Source organism: Somniosus microcephalus, chromosome 12, assembly GCF_052327205.1.
Source record: "Somniosus microcephalus isolate GS21.2 chromosome 12, FLI_Smic_1.0, whole genome shotgun sequence".
Lineage (NCBI taxonomy): Eukaryota > Metazoa > Chordata > Chondrichthyes > Squaliformes > Somniosidae > Somniosus > Somniosus microcephalus.
The window spans coordinates 87769947-87790898 of record NC_140998.1 but is presented as its reverse complement, the minus strand read 5'-3'; the positions used below and the strand labels follow the sequence as shown (position 1 = coordinate 87790898).

Here is a 20952-nt window from a genome sequence, read left to right as displayed (position 1 = left end):
CCCCTCACCGTTTGACTTTGTCCGTTAAAGCGAATTCTGGGGGGGCGCATGTGGCAGAACCACTGAATGACTCTGGCTGACTGTATATAATTCCCTTTAACGATGTTCTAACACCAGCCTAAACCTGTACCATTGCGTTAGGCATTACTGTGTTTTGTATATAGAGTTTGCATGTACGGGGCTTGGCCCCTTGAAGAGCACGGAAAAACGCGGGCAAACGTGATGATGTCACGTCGCAAGCCACAGGGCTGCCCAGGCAGTCCTCTTGGAGTCTCTGATCAGTAAAGACCTGTTTACTTGTTCCCTGGTGTCGATCTCAGTTATTTATAGGAATTCGTCAATTCCTACAACATAATCAAAATGTTAAAGTTATTTATTCCTATGAATACTTTGACCAAAAAGAGACAACAATGGCCCAGGTTTTCCTGGAGACTTGCTCCATTGGAATAGCACATCTGCGACATAGGGTTTGACTTGCACCATACAAGTCCCAGGAAATTGCAGCATAAGTAAGTTATGCCATTATTCACACCACACCAAAATCTCCTGGGACATTTACACCGCTCCTCCCTTTCCCTCGCCATAACATTTGCTTCGCACCCCATCCCCCCTCCCCTTAAAATCAATGGTGATCGCAATATTGCGGAATGAATGCTGCTTTGATCGCCACTGCCACTTAAGATTATTAAATAATGTGGTTGATGTGCTGTGTGTTTGGTTAAAAAAAAGCAGGTTGATGAATTTATACATAGTTCTGCCTAACTTTTGCACGAAGAGCTTCACTTAAAAGTAGGAGAAATCTCAAATTAAACACCCACTAAATTTAAATCAGTTTGGACAGGCCTTTTTTGTCACTTTTTAATGCATTTCCATGTTATGGAGCAGCTTAATGTTCTCCGTGGACTTGTTTGTATTGCATTAAGTTGAAACGCGATCCTGATGTGCAGAAGGGCTGGCTCTCAGTAATAAATCTCTTTGGCTGCTGATCTACCCCACTGTCCAGACTGCCGTGACAAACACTTTCATCCTAATTAATCTTAACAAGCACTTTTTCAGAAAAAGTCAGGCAGAATTCCTTCCATAATACCCTTATCCGAACAAATTGCAGTAACGTGACAAATACCGAGTCCATTTGATTTCGATTCACCCTTGCGAGTTAGGACATGTCAAACCCAAACTAAATCAAACAGTTGTATTTTTTGGCTCCGAGATATGCTGGAGGTATATGTAACCCACAAAAACGGATGGGTTAAAATGCTAAAAATCTGAAACTGGAACCCAACCCGCCTACTTCCTGTTTTAACGGAAGCGGGACAGGGATTGGCGACCAACCAGCTCTCAGGAGGCAGGTCAGTCATTGAAACCTTTTAAGGAGGCTGCAAGTCTCAGTTTTAAGAGTGTTTCTATTTCTAACCAATGTCAGCTGGGGCTTCCTGGGCCTTGGGAAACCCAGCAGCTAATAGGAGGCTAGAAGGGCTGGATCCATCAGCTAAGTGCCTTTACAGTACTACTTGTGGGCCAGGGGGAGCTTGCGCACTTCCTCCAGGCCAAACAAGCTTGCTTGCAAGTACACCACAACCCCCCACCCCCACCTCCTCAATCTCACAACCCGCTCCCCCCCAAGCCCCGACACCCACCCCCAATCAAACCCCATCGTCGAGCCTCCCGATCTCCCCCGTAATCTCTGACTCTCCCCCAACCTCGCCATGACTTCCCGTGGTCTCCGACTCTCCCCTCCCCAACCCGATCTCTGACCCCTCTCCAATCTCTCCCCAACACCCTGCGATCACCCACGATCCACCACACCACGCTCTATCCACCCGCTCCCATCCCCCCAGGCGATCTGTACCCCCAACAATCACGAAACTTACCTTATCCTCGGCTGCAGCCTGTTCTGGAGAACTTCCCCACCCGACAAGCACCCAAGCCTGTTGATCAGGCTCAATTGCGGGAGGGAAATCGTTTTAAAGCTCCACAGCATTTAGGGAACCCGACCATAACTCCTGGCCGCCATCCGAAAGCCCGCCCCACTGACTATCAGGGCTGCTCTCTCTAAAAGAGGTACCGACTCCTGACACCAAAGTGTGTGTGGTGCAGAATGTGGGTCATAAGAACATCACACAAGAATTAGGAGCAGGAATAGACCATACGGCCCCTCGACCCTGCTCCGCCATTCAATAAGATCATGGCTGATCATCGACCTCAACTCCACTTTCCTGCCCTTGATTCCCCTAGAGTCCAAAAATCTAGCTAGCTCAGCTTTGAACAGGGACTCAGCATCCACAGCCCTCTGGGCAGAGAATTCCAAAGATTCACAACCCTCCAAGTGAAGAAATTCCTTCTCATTTCAGGTCTTAAATGGCCTACCCCTTAACCTGAGACTATGCCCCCTGGTTCTAGACACTCCAGCCAGGGGAAACAACCTCTCAGCATCTACCCTGTCAATCCCCTTCAGAATCTTGTAAGTTTCAATGAGATCACCTCTCATTCTTCTAAACTCCAGAGAGTATCGGCCTATTCTACACAATCTCTCATCATAGGACAACCCTCTCATCCCAGGAATCAATCTAGTGAACCTTCGTTGTACCGCCTCCAAGGCACGTACATGCTTCCTTAGATAAGGAAACTAAAACTGTGCACAGTACTCCAGGTGTGGTCTCACCAAGGCCCTGTAGAATTGCAGTAAGACTTCCTTACTCTTATACTCCAACCCCTTGCAATAAAGGCCAACATGCTATTTGCCTTCCTAATTGCTTGCTGTACCTGCAGGCTAACTTTCTGTGTTTCAAAAGGTGGTATGACAGAGTACTCTGAATACACCATCATACCGACCACAACTTCCGCCCCAAAATTGGCAAAAAATCCCAGGATGAAATTAGGAGAATTTCTTTTACACAGCGAGTTATGATGATCTGGAATGCAATACCTGAAAGGGCGGTGGAAGCAGATTCAATCGTAACATTCCAAAGAGAATTGGATAAATACTTCAAAAAAGGAGAAATTTGCAGGGCTAATTGGATAGCTGTTTCAAAGAGCCGCCACAGGCACGATGAGCTGAATGGCCTCCTTCTGTGCTGTATGATTCTATGATAGTGCTGTTAAATTTAGGAACTGTAACACTACAATTGACATCTATTTACCAATGATGCAATGCTACAGGTCCAGGCAAATAAAATTAAAATTCCACTATGGTGAATCACCAACTATTACTATATAAATCATTACATCAAATTAATGAAAAACTAATTTGTCACATTTTCTAAACAAAAAGGCAAAACTAGCCAAATATCCAAGAAATCTAATGACAAAATAAATGGAAATTGAAGTTTTTAAAAAAAGTAAAACACCTTCTTCACTTTCTCCAGCTAGTATTAAAAGTGAGAAGCTCAACATTATTTGAATTCCTAACAGTGTATAATATTTATAAATTTTATTTGATAAGTTTATGCCAAGTAGAATGCACAAACATATTCACTGGAGTATGCTCTAGTGAGTGCTTCTCAGATTCACAGCATCAACAATATTCTCCACAGTTTTTGTTGTATAAAGAGCAAATGTGCTTGAAATAAGCTTAACTGTTTTAGAAGCTAATGTGAAATCCATTCATAATGATGGTAAACAGATTTTTAAACCCCAATTCAAATGTTAGTTATTGCATATTGATAAACACAATACATAAACATAAATGCAGCACTTGTCCTCTATTAGTTAAAAAAAACCTAAAACAAAAATATGGAATTTATGTCAAGGATTATTGACCTGGTTGTTTGCCTTGAGGCGGCCCTGTGTAAAGGTTTGGTTTGGAGCCCCTACATTTTACTGGACTAAATACTGCCCACTTAATCTGGTGTCAAATCAGCATCCGAGAAAAGGATTCTCTGGAAGGGACTCCACCCAAAACATTAATCTGTCTCTTCAAATACTCACTGAGCCACTGCATAAATTTCAGCAGTTGTTGGTTTAACTGTAAAGAGTTGAGTTCCAACTAGCCTGTATTTGTTTTAGTCTGCTTCATTTTTAGAGACATTCCTTAAATGAATGGGCCTGAGTGACACCTAGCAGTGTGGATATGGGGGTGAAGGAACTCCCCAGCAAGGCTGAGGGCAAGGGAAATAAAGAAAATCCCAACAGGGCAAGGGAAGTAGGGAATTCCCCAGCAGCATGGAAAGGGAGAGAATATAGGCACCGGAAGAGGGGGGGGGGGGGGGGGGGGAAAGAGGAAAATTCACCAGCAGCTTAGGGGCTGCTCCTTACCCTTGACTCTCCTCACATTTTCAGAAAATTAATTGTATTCCATGTTACAAGCATACTATTGTCAAGCTACTTGCCCCATTAAAATAATGGCAGTACTTTATTATCTGGCAGTACTTCCTGTTATCTTGTACATCTGTTTCAATCATGAAAGTAGCCCCATAAACTGATATGGATCTATTGGGTACCATAACAAACAACTTCTGCATTGAAAGTGCTCTGTGCCATCAATAGAATAGGCAAGTTCAGCGTTACTGCCCTGACTTCTTTGGAGATGTGGAAAATGCAGAGCTGCTTCCTCCAAAAGCTGCTCTTGCATCATTCAAGACCCTCACTTGTGCCATCAATGACCAAATCGTGTATCTCGTGCTGACAACTGCAAGCCAAGAGGAAAGGTACTTTTACACTGAGCGACACCCACAACTTAAATCGGTCTTCCTGGCTGCTGATCTTTACAAGTCCCAGCAGTTTTACACTCGGCTTACAGCAGGGCTGCTTAAAACTCGCACTTTGGGAACCGATGGCATTAGTGCGGGTCTCACACATGTTAAAACAGCTAAAAGGTGCCAGCTGTTGCCAAAGCCAGCAGCCCAGACCAGACCAGCTAGAAACAGGTCCTCCCACCAAATCATCACAGTAAACCCCAACAGTTTTACATTTGACTTGCAGCTGACTATGCAAGACCCACACTTCAAGAAAAGGGAACACTGACATTTCTTGTGTAATGTAAAACCAGCTAAGCAGTATGCCGATAAAAGACACTCAGCGATCACAGGTCTCCGCTTGAACTCAGCATCAATGTAAAAGTGCTACAAGAAATTCATTTACCCAGGCCCATTTCAGACCTACCAACAACCCATAGCAGCGATGTGTGTCGGCACGGTTACAATCTCCTCTGCCTCCAAGAAAAAGCAAATACCCATGTAATTTTTTAACACAAAATGGAAATCAACAGTCAAAAGCACAGGTGTCAGTCTTGCATTACAAACAGAATAATCCAACGTCCGAATTAAGACTCGACCGGACTTGTGACCCAAAACTTTGCTCTTGGGTTATGAGCCTGGGCATTCACGGAATAGTTGTACTAGCCCACAGGATAATTGTGTAGTATCCTCTCCATGTACATGTTGGAATAGATGCAACAAATAGCCAGACTGTCATAGGACAAAAGTACACTGTAACGGCTCTAACTAGGTCATGAACAAATTCTCTGGGACTGACACAAAATCCCTCCTCGTCTGCTCTGCAGCTTTCGACACAGTTGTCCATACAATCGTCCACCAATGCCTTTCCTCTATCTTGCTCAATGGGACTACCCTCAGCTGGTTCCATCCTTACCTATCTAATCATAGCCAGAATGCTCATATGCCCCTCACAATGTAATCTCTAGAATCGATCCTTGGTCCCCTCCTCGTCTTTATCTACATGCTATCCCTTGTCAACATCATCCACAACTATGGGGTCAGTGTCATTGTGTACAGTGACGATACCTAGCTCCACCTCGCCACTTCTCTCAATCCCTCCAATGCCTTTGTGCTTGTCCAACAAGAGTCCTGGATGAGTCTTAACTTCCTCCAGCTAAACGTTGGGAAGACTGAATCCATCATTTTTAACCCCACCACAAACTCCACTCCTTTACCACTAACTCCACTCCCTTCCCAGGTCACTGTCTCAGGTTGAACCAGATTGTTCACAACACCTGCACCCTGTTCAACCCCAAGGTGAGTTTATGACCCCATAACCTCTCCATCACAAAGGCCATGTACTTCTATCGCTAACATCACACACCTCCACCCCTACCCCAGCCGACCTGCCACTGAAACCTTCAGGCCTTCGTAACTGGAATAGAAGTGACCGGTGTTACTATTGATTTTAACTCGATTACTCCTTTGTCGGTTTCACATTCTGCCACCCTCCACAAACTCGAGCTAATCCAAAACTCTCCTGTTAGAATCCTATCCTGCACCAAGTCCCACTCACCGATCACCTCAAACTTAACATTTCTCTTCAGGGACTTAAAAAAAAAAAAAAAAACAACTAGGCTATCAGAGACCATTTAGAAATTTAAAATATTGATGATGCAGAACTGCACCAATCATCTGAGCACTTTAACTGGGGAGAGGCACAGATTATTCACATATTTTGCCTGTTTCTGCTAGATGCCAAGACTGCAATTTACCAAGAGTACTGCTGCAGTAAAGACTAAAAGTGTCTATAATATAGGGAAGTACTGACTTTGGGTTATATCTTTCACCAGCACAATGGTAAATTGCTAATTAATGTAGCACACAATACACGGAGAGTAATTCACATATAAATTTTACCAATATACTGGTCTGACACCATGCGCTTAACAGGCACAAGCCCTGTTACTTTGAGTGACTGTGAATCACACTTTTGCTGTCAGTAGAGGGCTCTGCATGTGCACAGCTCTGCTCCCAACATTCATGGCTCCCAACATTCATGTTTTGAGAATTCTGTGTACTGGGAAACACACTTTGAAATATTCCATCACACAATTCAGAACACTGAGAAACATTGTACATACTAAAGAGCAAAACTAATCTCACTTTAAATTGAAGTCATCCTTCTTCCATTTTATTACCATTATTATATGCAATCCGTTTAGCTGACAAATCATGCCACACTATTTCACTGAACAACTTTCATTCCCACACCAAAATAACACAAAAGGTACTGAAGGTCCCAAAGCAAACCAATAATGCTGAAGTTAATATCAGCACTACAATAAAATTATTCAATCCCATCCAGTCTTTCTCCATAATGCCAACAGAACCTAAACATGTGCTTTCTCAATAAAAGTTACTGCATCAAGTATTTCGAAGCAGCTTTGTAATCTCCAATTGAATAACATTGGGCCTAAATAAGTTTACAGCAAAAGTCTTTAAATTTTGGAAGTTATTTAAGTTCATCCTACTTTCCAGGTGATCCAAGAATTCAATCCAGAATAGTTTTTATAGTTAAAACGCACTTACATCTTTCTAAACCTATATCTAGTATATTACGGACATGAAATATTATTCATTGTTCCTCCCCATGTGGCACTTTATAATTCATCCAAATAGTGGATTCACATTATTAAAGCGATCACTCAACAACTGACTTTTCTACAAAGCATGATCAACGTTTCATTTCTAAAAGTGACAGCCACAGTCTTTTGTTGCATCTTTTATGCACTAAATAATTCATCACAAATGGACTTTTTGCTCCAGTGATGTCACATGTGGAAGCCTCATAGCTTACAAAAACAAAAACAGAAAATGTTGGAAGTACGCAGCAGGTCAGTCAGCATCTGTGGGGAAGGCAAGTTAGCATTTCATGTTGAGATCTCCAGGACTAAAAGATAAATAAGCATTTTTGTAAAAATGGGACAAGAGGAAGAGGGCAGGAAAACAAATATTACAATCTCAGAGAGGTAGTTAATGGGTTGCATGACATGCAACCTGCTTAAAAGGAAAGGCAAGCGATTATTCGATGATGCAAAAAATCACGAGTGAAGCCGTAAAAAGACATTTACAAAAGATCATAGCAATAGCCAAGATGGAAAGAGGCCCACCCAAGGTAAAATGGTGAAATAGAGGGGTAACTGGGAGGAGAAAAAAAAAAGCCTGTAGATACAGATCTAAAATTAAAAACGGAAATGTTAGAAACACACAGCATGTATGTCAGTCCCGCAAGATGGAACAACAGGCCAACAGCAAGGATGTAATCCTCTTACCCACCCAAGAGCTGTGTTCTGACAAAAGGTCAACACTGGATCGTCAACCTGCGCCCCCTCCTTCCCCTAGACACCAACAAGTTCATCCTCCATCACTGCCTACTGTAAAGAAATGAGGGGGGTATAATTAAGTATTGAAGTTATTAAAGCCAATGTCCAAACAGAGAAACTGGCAGAATAGGAGTGAATCTTTGCAGGACGTGCACAAAAAGTATACTCTAGGTAGTACAGCTGTAGTGGGAATCAAGAGAAGGACCACATGAAGATGAGGGATGGTTCAAAATTGGAAGCATAACTAATGAAATTCTCATGATCAGAACAAGTGCAAGAAACAGCACCAACACAATCATCAATGTAACAGCAGAGGAGAGGGAGGGGTTCAGAGGTTTTTTTAAAATCCATTCTTGGGACGTGCGCATTGCTGCCAAGGCCGGCATATATTGCCCATCCATGATTGCCCTGAAAGGGCTGAATTAGGGCAGTTAAGAGTCAATTACATTGGTGTAGGACTGGAGTCACACATAGACCAGACCAGTTGAAAGTTCCACATACGATGTTTGGAATCAGGCAGCTTTTTAATGCTAGGGTTAGAAGTATTACAAGTTCAGTGGGACATAGATTAGAGTAAGAGGAGCAGATAAATTAATGTGGCCAAAATCACAGGGGCAGTTCTTTGTGATGTTTTTCCAATATTCTCCAGTTCCTCGCCTTTTGGATTTTCTTGTTAAAATGTCTTTTCACCACAGCACCCTTATCTAACAATCTTCTGCTTTTCTTTTCATCAAAAAATCTATTAACTTCCTCTCGGATTAAAAGTAATTTTTTTTGAGTGTACTAAAATGTTTATTTTCAGTTTTGAAGAGTTCTACTTGAAATATTGGCCCAGAATTTTAGGGAACTTTTCATCATAACTACAGCTTAAGAATGGTGTAGCACTTTTTTTTGCAAAGATATTCACACGCAACTGATTTATGCTGGTTTTATGCTGAAATATCAGTACACTCGAATTTCCTCGATCATTTGCACCGCTTGCAAAATACATCCGCTGAATCCCTCTGCCACTAGCTCCGCCCCCTGCAAAAGACCAATTTGATAGTGATTTTCTTCGCCATAGTAAAAAAATTCTTACTGAGACCAGCACTATATTTAACAAAAGTCTTAGTGCACCTGATTGGAAGCCAGCAACCCTAGAACTCCACTAAACACTATATAATAAAGGATTAAATGCCGTCCTGGAGGGGTCTTGCATCTCATTGCACTTGATAATCTCCTGAGTTATACTACTTCATTTGTATTGATGCATATTCAAAGAACAGTTTTGTATTGAAGCACCAGTCATAGTACCACTGCATACTGCATCCCTAATCAGCAATGCGTTACTACCATACCATATAAAAATAGGCTATTCTATAAGCTACATTCTAATTTTGTTTTCTCCCCTCCTTGCAAAATTTCCCTTACCAGCAGGTCACAATGGCCGATGTTTTCAGGCTGCATTGCTTTTGTGATGTTCACAGGAAAGTATGTGAGAAATGAATGACTGAGATCAGGAACTCAGTGTACAGAGGGATCAGGGGTTGCAAAACTGGTGATACTGCATAGTGGAGCGCTGTCCAAGTGTTTCATTATCACATACTGGTTGCAGCAATACACCTGTGCCTCATGCCTGCCTGCACAACATCAACTCACTATTCCGTCTCTGCCCACAAAATAAGTTTGAAGATGCAACTTATGCACTAGATATCACAATTTGCTCAAAAAGAGAGAAGTTCTCATTTTCAAAATCAGTCCTGGTCTTCCTGGAAACAAACAAGGAGACACTTTTCTCTACTTAAAAAAAATATTTTTTTAAGAAGCAGTATTGCAAATCCAAGAAGAAAGTCTTCTTTAAAGGATAGTAACTGACACACTGAATATAATGTTGTAGAACAATATACTGTTGTAGAACAAAAACCATATGTATTTGAAGGGTACAATTTAGCAATGAAATGACAGCACCTGTTATGTCTCAGGTTCAAATATATACATGCATAACTCTAACTCAGCTATCGCCTACAAACTAAAGTAATATCAAGACATGAAAATAAACACTGAAAACTGCTTAGATCATCCATTGCAAAAACTGTTATATAAAACAAAGCGCCAAAGTTCAAAATGGAAAAAAAAGTGAACAAAATATATCCTCCGATAAACTAAGACCATCGATGGAATGATTACTGATAACCAGTATTTCATAGAGAAAAATATGCCCTTAATACAACTGAGAAGTTATTCACGTTGTTCTCAATAACATATGATTCATAGTAACGCTTGTGCTTTACACCAACGCAGATAAACTATTTCTGTGAAACATCATCGCACACAGTTCAGCAATGCCATCCTATCCAGTTATGGCAGTCATTACCTGCCCCAGCTGTGAAACATCTATTTCTACATTCAAGAAAAATGCTGCGATCTTATCAATTGAATCAATTTCACACATCCTTACTGTTTAAAAACAAAACAGAAACTTATACTTCTGTTTAAATAGTCCTTATGTTCCTATGCCACACATTTTTCACAGACCTTCTTAAATGTTGGAATTTGGCATTTGCTTGCCCATACACTGATCTAATTGCAATGAGGACACAACTATTCCCAGCCAGATCTACATTCCCATAACTTGAAATCAGCATCGTGTAACTTGCTGCTGGAAGTTTTTTTTTAATGTGGCTTTTACTTCCCTGAGGATGAAGAAAAATAATCTTATACTAGAACAGAATGACCTATAATCATTCAGATTAATTAAATTACTCTTTTTATGGCCTTAGTTCCTTTCCCCTCAGCAATTCCTTTGCTGAAGGACTAGACAGACTAGATGCAGGAAGGATGTTCCCGATGGCGGGGGAGTCCAGAACCAGGGGTCACAGTCTAAGGATAAGGGGTAAGCCATTTAGGACTGAGATGAGGAGGAATTTCTTCACCCAGAGAGAGTGTGAACCTGTGGAATTCTCTACCACAGAAGGCAGTTGAGGCAAATTCATTAAATATATTCAAAAAGGAGTTAGATATATTTCTTAAGGCTAAAGGATCAAGGGATATGGGGAGAAAACAAGGACAGGGTACTGAATTTGGATGATCAGCCATGATCGCATTGAATGGCAGAGCAGGCTCGAGGGGCCGAATGGCCTACTCCTATCTTCTATGTTTCTATGTTTACTGATTTGTAAAGCACTGAAGTACATCAACATTTTACTCTGACAATATATAATTATAAACTAGCCCGAGATATGGTTTCATACCTTCAAACATAACGCTTGATGCAATTGCAGCCCTGTATATCTGCATGTCACACTTCTAGGAATTCTATAGCAGTATTCCCAACAGACATCTTTGACAACTTATTTTCAGAAGTAATGTTAATCATTAAACAGTACATGTTGTAAACCTCATCATATTCTTTCTGAAATGTAATATATTACATTAGTTATATTATATCTGGAGGTGCAATGTTCCAATCAACAGAAATAACCTTTTGTTCTGCATTACAATCGTGTTCACCGTGAATGCTTCATAATCATAAAAATAGAGTTTTAACTTTAAAAAAACAGGTTATAGAAACATTTGGGGCAAATGCAGGCTGTAATTGAATTAAAGAGGCTGGGATGACATTTACAATCTGCGAGAGCAGAGCTCAGGCAATTTAGAACAGAATCTGTACATTTCTGAAAGATAGGTTTAATCTAAACTGATTTGTCGAAATCATAAAATGTTACAAAAGCTAAGTACCTATACATTTTCAACATTTAAGATGGGGCAATTTGGAATATCACACTTGTCCTTTAACGAGAAATTACAGCAAGCTTTTTAAAGCAGTTTTGAATAAAACACTGTACTCCAAAGTTTTGATCTATTATACAGATTAAAATCTCAGTGCCTTAACTGGTAACCCCAACATTGCATTAATTTATGTTGTTATCGCTTGTTTAAAAAAAAGTCTAAATTGCTTTAAAACAGATGACATCTGCTTTGTATATTCAAACAAGTGTGTTATTCAATATTGACTAATCTGACATTGCTCCGCGTACGAAGGTAAACAACCTTCACCCAAAACATCTGTCCATGTAGACAGAAGAGCTTCGCCCACGCCCGACTTGTAAATTGCATCCTGTTCATAGTCTGACTCCACCTCAATCCTGGTCATCTGAACAGACCTTTATATAGACTACCACCTATATTTTGCAGCACGTTCTTACCTTTTACGAAGCTTTGTCTATTGATTCTGTTAAACCTTTTCCTTCTGTGACCTCACGCACAAATCGGACACACCCAAAATTACCATTTTATCACATAATCCAAATACATATATCTGACCGCAGTAATGCCCGCTTTCCATATATACGCACACACACCAATCCTCGCCAACCTCCCTCACCCCGTGTAGGAGCATACGCCTCCCAGTCCCATTTGGCTGCGTTAATTCTGTCTTTACCTCAACATCTCCCCCCGATCGCATGGCAAAATTGGCTGAAGATAGACATTACATACATTTCTAGTGGAGGTAGACTAGAAGCAAGTGTTTTCCCGACTCTCGGCTTCCTGAATATTGTTACGTGCAAGTCTGACGAAGTTACAATGAGGAGTCCACCGGTCTGGTTCCAGGGTAGAGCCCACACTGAAACCACAAAGCAAACCCTCCCCGCGGCCAGCTGTTTTAAACATACCATTTTCATTAGACACCACACAAAGAAGGGTGTAGGTAGGCTGCGGTGACCAGAAACACGGAATCCCTTTACAGGTGATTGTCTTCATCAAATTACAGTCCCGACCCCTCGCTCTCCCTAATCGGGAATATTTAATCAGCACTCTGGTGTGCCGGCAGCACGCCGCATTCTTTGAAACATCCAATACAAATAAATGATCACTCGCTTTATAGTTCTGTTCTCTTATCTAGCCCGCTTCGCAAACATCACAAAACAAGAGAAGCCTCCTGTCTTTAACCTCACCTTAACAAAAGCATCCACAACACTGACAAACAAAAGACGAAGCGCAGGATGGGACTGGGAAAGATTAATGATTTCTGACATGTGGGCTTGGCATTTTAATTCCATGAATCAGAAGAAAATCAGCCGAACAATTGACACATTCTTCGCTGTCTCGGGAGCGCACTCCCGGCTCTCGGGCACCCGGCACAAAACTCAAACTCGTCTGCAGACACGAAAGTAACAGCTGCAAATCTGTGGAATTTGGAGACTCCGTTAAAACCTCCCCATCGGTGAAAGGCAGAAAACGTGCAGGCGGTACATCCTTACTGAAGACAGCCCTTACAGCTCACGGCGTTTCCTTTTGTTGCGGGGAATGCAGGCTCGCCTGACAATACCTCTCAAGCACGGAACCCCGTGCAGTCCCACCCATGCTCGTGCCCTAACCTGAACGCTTCGTTCATTTTCCACCTACTTTTCCCTGATGAACACAATAAAGAGCCAGCCGCAAATGTCACCCTCACTGGAAAAAAATAACAAAAAAAATTGCTTACCAACAAATTCCACCCATCCGTGCAGCAACGTCCATATTTTTTCCCCTCTTCTTTACAAAAGGATTCAGTTTAACAATTTCCTCTCACTGCAGGTGACATCATCCTGTTTCACCCATAGAAGACAGCAGTGGGTTAATGCGCATGCGCTGCTAGCGCGCTGCACATTGGGAGTTGCAGTTCATTGGTCGGCGCAGGTTTGACACAGCGGAACAGCCAGTCAGACAGGACTACAATTCCCAGGGTCAGCGGCGCAATGGGGAAACGCCTCTTCATTGCAAAGGCCGTTGCTATTGGGTGTAGATAAGGTGCTGGCTCGGGATGGTAGCCCTGCCCCCATTGGCTGGGTGCGCGGCAGGGTTCTGCGCTTGCACTGGCTGCAATGTCGCTCACGTGCGGTGCCTTTATTTGTTGGAACGTCACCCGGGTGGTTCGAGGTCCGCGCGCGTCGCACCTGGCCCAGGAGGTGACCAAGGTGGCACTCGCTGCGCTCCAGTCAGCGCTGTGTGCTGCAGTTTCACATACAAACTTCGGCCCAAACAGCAGCGGACTCATTTTTAACACAAAAAAATTGGTATCTTTTAAAATTCCTGTGCCGTGATAGCGCAGGGCGTCACGCCTTCTCTGTACCTTGAACATTCGCTCATTTATGTCAATAATAAATGGATCTCTGTTTATGGTTTGAACCGTCGTGCGAACATTTAAAGTTAACTGTTGCTAAGGTCAAGTCAGTATTTTCTTTTTGTTCACCAAGGATGTGCGTTGCAAATTCGTCAAAATGGCCAGATCTTTTTAAACGGTGATCTGAAGACTGCTTATATCACAATGTGATTGTTTTCATGGCCATCTGACAAGGGTTTATTTGAGTACAGTCAGGTAGAAATATTCCCTCTGAACAACTCTAGGCAGGGGCAATACAGAGGACACGAGGAGCCATATGGCTCTTATTACACGTGTGTCAAAGATCGAATATACAGATCTTCCACAAGAGTGTAATGTAATACGTATCTCAGGAATCCGCGGATGTTTATATCAACAGCATGTTTAAATTAGCTTTTAAAAATACGTTGTAACATTTTTTTGCAAACTGGGCATTGGCAGCGTGACAATGTAACCAATGATGATACGATATAAAATAAATCACTTGTGTGATTTTATCATAGTTTCAACTCTTTTAGATTTGTTTTAAAAGCTAAATATTGGAGTTCGAAACCGATGACCACAACTGATTTGAAAGATCGATCGATTCCCTGGACTTACCGTTTTCAGTTTTTTAATTTAGGTCGTAATTCATTTTATATCCGTTTGGTAAATCATAAATGTTATTAGATCCAATGGCATTAAAACACCCGTGTGTGATAATGGACCACGCACTTGTGAAAATATTTGTGAAAATTTGGAATTTTTAATAGTAATTTAAAACATGTTTTCACAAAACTGATTGGAATTGTACATGTATCCTTTGTTTTTAAGCGCTATTCGGCATAACGTTGTGTGTACATTTCAGGTTTAAATTGTTTGTTTCTCTGTTTATTAGTTTACAAACTACATGGTTCATGTTTTTCAAGTTAATTAAAAAGCTTCTACATTTCCAGTTACTTTTCAAATAATAGAAACCAGTAGAGCAAAACAGTATTTACTCAAACCTGGTCAATTTACTCCAGAATTCTCAAACCAGATTAAAGTAAAATCAACAAATATCGTAATATACCCTCAACACTCAAATAATGTTTGCAAAAGTAATTTTCTGGAATCACATTGCGCAATAGCTTCTGTTTTATATACTGCTTTTACAACATTTCTCCAGTAAATTAAAATGCAACAAAATTGTATTGTCTTGAGATGACAACAGAACTCAATGTCTACAAAGAAATGGAAACTGGACCCTAATAGAATTCTCAGCCCCAGGGAGATAAGTTTCTAGATAATTGTGTGTAATCTGAGATATCAATATTGTGGCACAAAGCCATCAAATGCAACATGTATGCACTTAATCAACCTGTAGCCAAATCACTTAAGTACAAATGATCCTAAATCAATGAGCACTTGCTCATCAATAACCTGCTCACCGATGCTCAGTTTGGATTCGGCCAGGACCACTTGGCTCCAGACCTCATTACAGCCTTGGTCCAAACATGGACACAAGATCTGAATTCCAGAGGTAAGGTGAAAGTGACTGCCCTCAACATCAAGGCAGAATTAGACCGAGTGTGAAACCAAGAAGACTAAGTAAAACTGAAGTCAATGGGAATCAGGGGGAAACTCTCCACTGGCTGGAGTCATAGCTAACACAAAGGAAGGTGGTTGTTGGAGGCCCATCATCTCAGCGGCATGATATTGCTGCAGGTGTTCCTCAGGGCAATGTCCTAGGCCCAACTATCTTCAGCTGCTTCATCAATTACCTTCCCTCCATAATAAGGTCAGAAGCGGGAATGTTCGTTGATGATTGCACAGTGTTCAGTTCCATTCGCAATTCCTCAGATAATGAAGCAGTCCATGCCCGCATACAGCAAGACCTGTACAACATCCAGGCTTGGGCTGATAAGTGGCAAGTAACATTTGCGCCACACAAGTGCCAGGCAATGACTATCTCCAACAATAGAGAGTCTAACCATCTCCCCATGACATTCAATGGCATTACCATCATCAAATCCCCCACCATCAACATCCTGGGGGTCACCAATGACCAGAAACTTAACTAGACCAGCCACATAAATACTGTGACTACAAGACCAGGTCAGAGGCTGGATATTCAGTGGTGAGCGACTCACCTCCTGACTCCCCAAAGTCTTTCCACCATCTACAAGGCACAAGTCAGTAGTGTGATGGAATACTCTCCACTTGCCTGGATGAGTGCAGCTCCAACAACACTCAAGAAGCTTGATACCATCCAGGAAAAAGCAGTCCGCTTGATCGGCACCCCATCCACCACCTTAAACATTCAGTCCCTCCACTACTGTCAGTGTAGCTGTAGTGTGTGCCATCTACAAGATGCACTGTAACAACTCATCAAGGCTTCTTCAACAGCATCTCCCGAACCCCGACCTCTACCACCTAGAAGGACAAGGGCAGCAGATGCATGAGAACACCACCACCTGCAAGTTCTCCTCCAAGTCACACACCATCCTGACTTGGAAATATATTGCCGATCCATCATCGTCGCTGGGTCAAAATCCTGGAACTCCCTACCAAACAGCACAGTGGGAGTACCTTCACCACATGGACTGCAGCGGTTCAAGAAGTTGGCTCACCACCACCTTCTCATGGGCAATAAATGCTGGCCATGCCAGTGATGCCCACATCCCATGAATGAATACATTTAAGATATATTTTGAATCACAGATCAACATTTGTGGAGTAGCACATGACTAAAAAAGTGACCATAAATCTGTCAGATTGTCACAAATACCCAACTGATTCAATAATATGCTTTAGGGAAGGAAACCTGCTGTCCTTACCTGGTCAGGCATATATGTGACTCCAGTCCTACACCAACATGATTAACTGCCCTCTGAAGTGGCCCAGCAAGTCACTCAGTTGCCTCAATAGGGATGGGCAATAAAAGCCAGCTTTGCCAGAGATCGCCTCATCCTGAAAATGATTTTTTAAAATCTCTACATTGCGAACTGTTCTAACCATGATGGAGAAGATTACTACTGCCCTAAACTTTTATGCAATTGATTCCGTCAGGAAACAATGGGAGATCTTTGTAACATCAGCCAGTTGGCTCTGCACGCATGTATTCAGCAAGTGACCAATGTCCTCTTTGCAGGGCTACACAGTTCATGTAATTTGGCATGGCCCACACATAGATGAATGAAAGGGTTATCGACTTTAAATGTGTGGCTGACTTTCCAATGGCACCAGAGCCCTATCCTACTGTCCCAGATTTCCATGGGGAATGTGATGAAAGTATTTGCTCTAGCTGATGCAATCAGGAACTACAGACTGACTGATGTTGTTGATATCCCATGACAACCTCAAAGGAGCCACATGCAAAGAAGTTGAGGATTGCAATGATCTTGACTGGAACACACTGCTGTACTATCTGTGATAGTTGGTTGTGGGTCTTGTTGCGGGAGGGGACACAATATGTGATAGCCTCCCTAGAGAAGCACAGCCTGTTTATACACTGCTCCTCAGAGAAGTGCAGGTATGTTATCCTAGGCCTATACACTCTGTTAGGAGGGTAAGGACTTCTGCAAGTATGCCTCCTTCTATTTACTGTCCCTGCAGCTGCAGCTCTAGCTCTGCATTCTCCTTCCTCCTGAGCCTCCTTCACTTCCTCTAGCCAGAGTGGAATTGCCAGAAGGACGCCCTTGATTAAAAAAAAGGAATTGCCAGAAGCCCCTTCAGAGTTGAGAAGATTCTACAGCCACTACAAGCATATTGAAATTGTCTAAGTAGGGGTAAAGCACAATGTAATAGAGGCAAAATATCCCCAAATCTTTCCAGCATGTAACCTGAGAGCAGCTGAGCATCCCTTTCAATATCGCAGGAAATGGCCGTCTCCCGACTTTTACCATGCATGGTTTGTGGGGGGGATGGGTTGAGGAACTGGCGATAGCACCATGAGTGGAGACCAAAATGGCATCTGGGTCCTAAATGTGCATTAGAAACTTCATTTACATATATGCATTAGGTTCCCACCTGCTTCTGGTGGGAGTGCTGGCTGCCTACTCTTCATGCTCCTCCTCCTCCTCCTGCTGCACTTCCTGTTGCCCAGGTAGTAGTAAGGGCTGGTCCCTCATTATCACAATGTAATGCAGCATGTAGCAGACTATCACAAATCTGGATACCCATTCAGGGGTGTACTGCAAAACTCCTCTGGAATGGCCCAGGCAGCAGAAGTGTTGTTAGATTGCTTGTTCAATCATGTTTCTTGTGGCAACATGGCTCTCAATGTCAGCCAGCACTGCAGCTATGCCTGGGTTCTTGACAGGAGACATGTGCTGCTTTGGAAGAAGATAGCTCTTGTTGCCCAGTAGCCAGCCTGTAGCTTGGTGGCTTGGCTGGAATAAAGGTGGCACAGAGGACTGGCGCAGGATAAAAGAGTCATGATTGCTGCCAAGAAAGTGGGCACAGACCTGCATGATGCTCTGGCTGTGGTCGCAAACCAGCTGTAATTTAAGAGAGTGGATTCCCTTTCAATTGATAAAAATGCCAGGCTGGTGATGGGGAGCATGCAAGGTGATGTGGGTGCAGTCTATGGCACCTTCCAACCTGGGGAAGACTGCCATGCTGGAAAAGCCTAGAGCTCTATCACCCTGCTTTGATCTGTCAATGAGAACAAGATGTAGGTGTTCCTCCTTGTGTAGAGAGCTTTGTTGACCTCCCTGATAAAGTGGTGGAGTGCGATGTCACCTGTTGCAGCCTGAAAGTCGCCCATGGCATAAAAGTTAAGGGTCACGGTGACCTTGACAGCCACAGGCAGAGCTGTTGTGGCTGGATCAGATAACAGCTTGGTGGCAGCCTTCTTTGTGAAGCAAAGGCACCTCATACATTGCTCCTTAGTTAAGCTAACGTAGGAGCAGTGCTCCCTGAATATCTGTTGTGTGTATGGCATCCAGCGCAGTGCCCTCCTACTCCTCCCTCTAATGACAGTTGCTCCTGCTCTCTGCTGTCTTCCTTGCTGCTCCCTCTCCTCCAATCGTGAAGGCAACCCTATCAGACCACCCATAACTGCTGTCAAATTGTTTGCAAAGCAGCCAACAACAGTGCAACACCAGCAAAATCTTCTTCTCAGCAGACAAACTTAACTTTCCAGAATCAGAAAGCAGACCAAAAATCACTTAGAAGTTAACCAACAGCCTGAAATGAACAACCAGCAACTAACCTGTAAGTAATGCCTGATCCCTTTAAATAGCACTGATGAAGGGTCCTTCCCATTAGCCGCACGAGTTGCTGGGCGAGTTTAGCACATGACAAGTCAGCAGCTGGGGCATTCCAAAATCGGAAAAGCGTTCTCCCACAAGCGCAGGATCTTAACTTGAATAAGTTACTTTGTGTTTTCCATAGTTTTGGTGTGCACTCTGGATGCTTGTGGAGAAACCCAATCCAAAATGGCAGGCAGCACACTTCCAACTCTTAATGAGCACGCGCGTCTTGCCCGCCATATTGGAAGCTTATGCGCCTTTTTAGCACCTGAAAAATGGGCTCATCGTGATCGAATTTCTAGGCCTCTGTGTGAAAAAGCTAATTATGCAACAAACAATGCTTGGTGGTTTTCAGACACATACTGAAGTGGATTATATTATCTTCTGTCAAATCAACAGGTTTACTACAAGTGACTTAACGATAATATATGCAGATTATAGCATTCATTCTACTACAGGTCTTAAAATGGCTGGCGGGGGGGATGAGCACATAGAGAAATAGTCTTTCACAGTTCTATCTGAAAATACAGCGTCAGCCAATGGACCTGACAACTTGCAGGGTGAATACACTTTCCACTAAGAGAACATAAGATCTAGATGTATACACTGGGCTTTTGCTGATTTTGCATAAAAGGAAGCAACATTAACATTCATAGCCAACATCTGAAAATGAAGGTATGCAGCAGGAAAGTTACTGGTTCACTAAATTTCAGTTGAATATAGTGCTTTTAACAACACCGTCATCTGAGTTCCAGTAGAGCAATCTTTCAGATTTTTATTGTCCCAAAGTACAAGATGAACACTATGGGCTGAGCAGGTCATTAAAACATTGTGGACGCTACAAAAAATGAGAGCTGGGCTAGCAGTAGTATACCGACACACAGAAAACCCATTCCTGAAAAGCAAAGAACTTGTGCATGAACCCAACTGAAACAAAAGCTTGAAGGACGGTCCTGAGCTGGCAAGGGAAGCCAGAGATATATCAGTTCTGGGAATGTAGCAGAAGTGTAGCAACCTGCATCGCTCAGAATAGCTGACACAAGCTCAAAAAAAGCTAACAATTCAAACAATGTATAACTGAAAACTGGCCCTGAATAAAAGCCTGTGACCAAGGTCACTGTTTCAAGGTGACTGAGTAAGTTAAATTCCTTTTTATTACATTGGATTTGAGGATTGTTATTGGTGTTTGGGGATAACATTCAGGTTGTTTTTCTGTGAAAATTGAAACCCAACGGCCTTAGGTATGACATACGAAAATAAATAGTTACAACAGGGCACGGAATTTCCTCGGATCTGCTCTTGCTATGGAACTGTGGCCTAGAAATTCAGTATAGCCACTTTTGGGGCGGTAAAGTCGGGCGGCCGCTAAAGTTTGCGCCCGGCGCAAAGTGAAGGCCACTTTGCCGATATTCAGTAGCTTTGGCCAAGGAGTTTGCTCGAGCGCTAAAACTGGCGATGCACGGCTATCTTTAGGCGCTAAGCCGGCGGTGCAGAGTGATACCGCCGAGGCCGGGCGCAGCGCAGGTGCGGTCATTTCTTGATTGACAGCAGACACCCTGGCGCCGGCCAGCTCT

General features: G+C 42.7%; 1 protein-coding gene across 1 annotated transcript in view; it reads right to left on the bottom strand.

The window, feature by feature from the left end:
- daam1a (dishevelled associated activator of morphogenesis 1a) overlaps window positions 1-13763 on the bottom strand; it is a 265075-nt gene extending 251312 nt beyond the window's left edge. Inside the window, exon 1 of the mRNA XM_086003291.1 lies at window positions 13506-13763. The gene's annotated coding sequence lies outside the window, so the exon portion shown is untranslated. The remainder of the gene's footprint in view (window positions 1-13505) is intronic.
- Between the last annotated feature and the right edge of the window lie 7189 nt (window positions 13764-20952).